Genomic DNA, 6,817 nt, shown 5'->3' with positions numbered 1-6,817 from the left:
TAGAGTTATTTACAGTATTGCACAGTTGTGAGAGTAGTAATTCTATTGAGCAGTTTGATGATTCGCACAAAGCCGATCCAATGTACTGCCCGTTGAGCCGGATGACCGGCTACAATCGTTCAAACAATCTAATGCTGAGAAGCACTTGCACAGGACCATGAGTCCTAATTAATGCACAGGTTGTAACGAGCTGACTCTTAATCGAGATCACACTTAGAGCAGTTTATTGGAGAGATTCCTTTCACAGTGAGCGTTAACGAATAAAAGGAGAGCGCGTGCGCGCCGGCGACACACACGTCCAAAAGACCTCACTCGAGAAACCCGGCCCGGAGGCTCCCCTGCCCGCGTCCCGCTCTCGACACCCCATTGCACGGTCGCTCGAGCTGTCCCCCTGGGCTTCACGGGCGACCATAAGATGGCGACAACGGTATGATTGAGCAAGCTGACGGGCTCAAACAGTCAAATGAAAAATTAAAACCCAGATGTTACAAACTTAATTAATCAAGTTAAATTATACCAAATTAAAAAGTAAAACATAAATGGTACTGTCTCTTGTTACACGAAAAAAGAATCTAATTATGAAGTGAAATTTTCGGTAATCTCATATTCTAAGCGAAAACTTTTACAGAAAGTATATTCCTCTTCCAATACAGTAGACTATTCATTAAAAATGTATTGGATATTATAATAACAATTTTCCTCTTGTATTAAGAGGAATATATTTACTTAAAGCGGAGTGCACCTTCTTACTTTATATTAGGAACAGCAAGATTTGTACTGCAGATGCAACCCGTGAATAGTAAACTTTAATGATTAATATTTCAGGGGCTCGCGGGGCAGAGTGACGCTTGCTTTTGCCAGATTCCTTCGTTTTATGTAAAAACACATCAAGTAAGCCTAATTTTATTGGTTTTTAAAGTAGCAGGGGCTAAATTAAATTGTTATCTTTTTTTCTCGTTAAATCCTTATTTTTACACGAAAAATTAATACAATTAGACTTACTAGGTGTGTTTTTTCATAAAACGAAGGAATCTAACAGAAAAAAGCGTCATTTTAACCCACGAGAGTCAGATATTAATCTTACGACTATTCAGATTAGGAAATCTGTCACCTGATGCTGACTAGTATCGTGCCGCTATCAAGGACAATCACTTTTCGACAGGAAGAACGGCAACAAGAATGTGCTCGATTATTTTGTTTGGGGCCATATAAAAGACCTAATCGAGCATAAACGTGATGGCCTTGAACATGAGATATGCGATGAGATCATAGCGACCTTTAATATCATTACGCTGGACATGGCGCACCGTGCAACGCGGCAAATAGTTCGAACAGCCGAACTGTTCATAAGCACGAGGAAGGATTTTCGAACAATTGTTGCATTAAACAATAAAAGTGGATTAGGCCTACTGGAGAAACCACTTAAAAAAAGCGCGCCAAGTTATCTCAAGGTGGTGTGGAAACGATAGCGTTTCCTTAGTACTTAGAATGTTTATATTTTCAGAAGAATATAAGTAGCGTTGCACATCTGATCGCATTTCTGTAGTTTGATTTTTTACACCCAGAGAAAAGTTTCTTCAAAGAAATGTTTTTTTGTTATACGATTAAAGAAAACATTTCTTTGACTTGAACGTTATTTCTTTGATTTAAACATAATTTTTTTTAATTAAAAAAATTTTTTCTCTAACCGTATAGCAAAGAAACATTTCATTGAATCGAAGAAACCTTTCTCTGAGTATACGTAGGCTGCTGAAAAAGTTTCTGCAATCTAGTACTTCCAGTGGTGCTAACGTTCTGCTACTATCATATCCGTAAAATTAAACGTTTTTAACCTATAATTCAATTGACAGTTTGTACCCAAGCCAACTAGTTTTGTTTGCATAGTATTTTAAAAGAAGTTATTTTGTAAAAAAATGGAAATTTCGCGTGAAAATTTTCGGGCAATGATTTTTTACGATTACAAATGTAATCTAACTCCGAAACAATGAATCGATCGACTTCATTTGGCTTTTGGGGATGAAACACCATCCAATAGGACTGTTTATAATTGGTTTGTCGAATTCCAGCATGGACGTACCTTTCTTAATAATGAATTCCGTGAAGGTCGTCCATCCACATCTGTTGTTGCCACTTTGATGCTGTGCGTGAAATGATTGAGCGAGATTGGCATATAACATATCGTGAGATTCAGGCATCCTTAGGCATTGACATGAAAGCAATTTACGATTTTGCATGATCACTTGAGCGTACGGAAACTTTCCGTACGCAGTCGTTGGATCCCACACAATTTGACCGAAGCTCAAAAACAGGCTTGTGTTAAATGGAGCACAGAAATGCTCAAGAAATTCAACCGAGGTTGGTCAAATTTGGTCTACAATATCGTTACTGGGGACGAAACATGGATCTATTCGTATGTGACCGAAAGTAAACAACAATCCACTGTTTGGGTATTTCAAAATGAACCGAAACCAACAAAAGTTGTTCGTTCACGCAGTGCTGCCAAGCAAATGATTGTTTGTTTTTTCGGTTATACATGTGACAATCGTGGCTTTAGAGGATCGAAGGACTGTAAATACTGATTAGTATACAACAATTTGTTTGTCAGAAGTCATAAATGAATTGCGTAGTGTTAAGTTTTGTTTCTTCAAAGGTGATTTATTATTTATAGAGATTACAGAAATATTTGCTTATACATTTATCTTACTTGTAACGCTATATATCTCTATACCGCCTCGTCTGCTGAACGCTCTCACATGATTAAGTCTATACGCTATGAGCGCCCCCACAGATACTCACTTATAGCTATACTAACATGGAGACATCCGTAATGTAAATTTACCGCGTAATTCAACACACCTCCTTAAATTTATACTACGGATTTACAAAAGTTTTAACATTGTTCGGAATTTCTCAAAATTAATTCTTCCCAGCGATTTAGTTAATATATCTGCTATATTATTTTCCGATTCAATCTTAATAACATCGATCATTCCTTCCTCAACGCATTCATGGACAAAGTGATAGTGAACTTCTATGTGTTTTGAGTTTTTAGTAAAGTTTCCAAATTTAGCAATTGCCACTGCTCCTGAGTTATCTTCGTATACATTAATCGGTCTTGCAACGTTGACCTGAAAGTCTTTCAGAAGGTTCTCTATTACTTTAATCTCACTCACAGATTCGGACAATGCCACATATTCAGCATGTGTTGATGACTTGGTAATACTGCCTTGTTTCCTCGTTTTCCAATATACTACATTTCCATACATTCTAATTACGTATCCGGTTGTCGATTTCCGATCTATCGCATCACCTGCCCAATCCGCATCCACGTAGCAATCGATCATTTCTTTATTTGTATTTCTTTGATACGTTAGCTTAAGATCTCTGGTAAAATATAAGTACTTTAAAATCCTTAACGCATATTTAAAGTGTGTCTCATCACAATAGTTTTGAAACCTACTCAAATAATTCACGCTATAGCTTATATCCGGTCTTGTTCCTATACTTATATACAGCAAAGCCCCTATTAGATTTCTAAATTTTATATCATTTTTCTCTGACTGTGCCGGTTCTAGTTTTAGATTTTGTTCCATCGGCGTGTGATAACATTTTGAATCAATAATACCGTATTTCCTCACTAATGATTCTATGTATTCTCTTTGATCTAGGGTTATCTCATTCTTTTTGCGATTGTGATTTATATTGATGCCTAAATAAGTTCTTACTTCACCTAAGTCTTTCATTTCAAATTTGTTCGACAATTTGCCTTTGATATCTATAAGTTTTCCTTCATTCTTACCACATATTAGTAGATCATCTACAAAAATTATTAGGTAGATTACATCATTTGTCTCGCCTAACACATACAAACAGTAGTCGCTAGTACTTTTCTTAAATCCTAAATCCTGTAAATATTTGTCTAAACATTCATACCATGCTCTTGGACTTTCTCGCAGCCCATACAGTGCTTTATCTAATCTACACACTTTATCGGTTCCGTCCTCATAACCCCTCGGCTGTGTTACATATATTTCAGATTTTAATCTACCATTTAAGAAAGCCGCTTCCACATCCATCTGTAATATCTTTAGTTCAAACTGACAACAATGAGCTAAAAGTAGTTTCAGCGTTTGCATTCGTGCTACCGGAGAGTACACGTTTTCTAGTCCCTCTTCTTGCTGGAATCCTCTGACTACAAGTCTAGCTTTTTTTCTATTGTCTGCTTTAGTCGTATATATCCATTTTACATCTAATACTTTTCTATCTTTAGGCCTATTTACTAGTTTCCAAGTTTTATTTTTCATCAAACACGTCATTTCCTTATCCATTGCCTGTTTCCAATCTAATAAATCCTCGCTCTTTACCGCATCTTCATAACTAATTGGAGTATCCGCGCTAACAAAGTTTACATATATGCAGTTTGTATACACTACTGTTTCGCCATACCTATCCGGCTTCTTCCTTTCTCTGTCTGATCTTCTTAATACCGTTTCTTGTTCGTTACCACGATTTGTTATCGTTTGTTCACTAGGAGATTCACGACTAACTATCTTTGTAGTATCATTTCCTTTATTATTCTCGTTATTTTTGGCTTCGTCTTGGTAATCATTTTCCTCGTTCTTACCTCTAAATCCTATGAGATTTACGTGCTCCTCTATTATGTCTACGTGTCTAGCAATTATTACTTTATTATTTATTAAAACCCTGTATCCTACATTTTCGTATCCTAATAATATCCCTAAGTCAGCTTTTCTATCCCATTTCGACTCCCTTTTTCCTTCTGGAACTCGTACAAAGACCCTACTCCCGTATATTCGCAGATTACTAATATTCGGCCTTTGGCCAGTTAATATCTCATATGGTGTCCTTTTCTCTATCGTGTTTGCTAGCGTCCTATTCTTTAGATATGCTGCTGTCCTAATTATTTCTGGCCAAAATTTCCTATTTATATTGGCTTCCGACAATAGACATCTGGCTGTGTCCATTATCGACCTATTATAACGTTCTGCTGTACCATTTAACTGATGTACATATGGTGGGCATGGATCTATTATAATCCCTTTCTCTCTAGCTAACCTGTTAATGTCTTTATTAATATACTCTTTTCCATTGTCGCACCTTAACCTTTTAATTCTCTTGCCAGTAATATTTTCAACCGTATTTATGTACTCGATAAAACAATCATAAACTTCCGTTTTCGATTTTAATGTATACACCCTAGCTGCTTTGCTATAATCATCGATAAATGTTAAAAAATATTTCTCTCCATTGATTCCGGTCGTGCTATGTGGACCATTTAAGTCCGTATGAACTATATCTAAGAGATCATTTGCTCGATTTCTTCGGTTTTCAAATGGCAAATTGCGCATCTTGTTTTGTATACATGTACCGCATTTTAAGTATTCGGACTCTAACTCGCTTGGTAAACCTTCGACCAACTTGCCTTTGCACATCGCATCTAAATATTTAAAATTTACGTGTCCTAACATCCTATGAAATTTTTCTTTTTGAGTTAAACGTTGATTACTCTTGATTGTTACATAGGATTCCTTATTTGTTACATAACTCCGCAATTTATATAATCCGTTTTCTTTGAAGGCTATCGCGATTAATTTCTTGTTTTCATTATATATTTTCGATGTATTGTCTATTGAGATGACTCTATTCTTATCTGTTACTTTCGCAAAACTTAGCAAATTTCTATCCATCTCCCTTACATAGAACACGTTTGATATTTTAATATTCATTCTTTTTCCGTAAATTAAAAAGTATGTTTGGACCTGGCCAACCTTTGTGGCTTGCACGGATCTTCCATCACCTATTTTTACATTAATTGGATTTTTCAAGTATACATAATTTGTAAAATACGACTCGTTATTTATTATGTGATCCGTGCACCCGCTGTCTAAAATCCACTCTATTCTATCACCCTCGCTAACATTTACTTCTTCCTGTCTGTTCCTATCTTCTTCTCCTACCTCGGTGCAAAACGAACCCATATTTTCGTAGTTGGTATCATGCCGTCGGTCCCTTTCGTTGCGCTGTTGCCAACTGCTGCCTCGCTGGTACTGGTAGACTCCTCGGCCGCCTCGTCCTCTGGCGCCGTTGCCGCGGCGCTGCTGTGACTGGTGAGCACCTCCTTGCTCGTATGCCCCTCCACCGGCGCTGATTCTTCTAGGATTTCCTCTCGACCACGTGTTTTTACAGTTCGCCTTTATGTGCCCTGGTTTTCCACAGCCAAAGCATGTCTTTTCTAGATCCTTTTGTTCCGATTTGAACGCACTTTTTTTGCTCTGGCTCTGGCCATTATCGTTTTTTTCTCTTGTCTCCCACATGGTTATTTTATTCTTTAGGAATTCGCACGTCTGATCCGGTTCCTTTACTGCATCAATCAAATCGCCGATATAGCTGAGGGAATTTGGTAGCGTTCGCAGCATGTAGTTTAGTTTCTCTCTTTCCGTCACTGTTGCACCAGCACCTTTCAATTCATTTATTAATTTCTCAAATTCCGTAAAGAACGTACTTGATTCTTCATAGTCTTTTAGTTTTATCTTCTCCAGTTTATTTCGTACACATATCTGGATGGCTGTCGATTCTCTCGTATATATACTATCCAGTTTCTTCATTATGCCGTATGCCGTTTCTTCCTCACTTACAAACTCTAGCTGGTCATTCGTGATACCGCTATATATGTAATTCATTGCCTTGAGATTCTTCTCGTTCCATGTCGTTTCGTTGTCCGTTGTTAATCGTGCCCTCGTGGCTACCTCGTCACATTTTTTCCATTTCAGATACATGAGAATCCTTTTCTTCCAGA

Source organism: Trachymyrmex septentrionalis, unplaced genomic scaffold (assembly GCF_001594115.1).
Source record: "Trachymyrmex septentrionalis isolate Tsep2-gDNA-1 unplaced genomic scaffold, Tsep1.0 scaffold176, whole genome shotgun sequence".
Taxonomy (NCBI): Eukaryota; Metazoa; Arthropoda; class Insecta; order Hymenoptera; family Formicidae; genus Trachymyrmex; species Trachymyrmex septentrionalis.
This window is presented reverse-complemented; position numbering follows the sequence as displayed.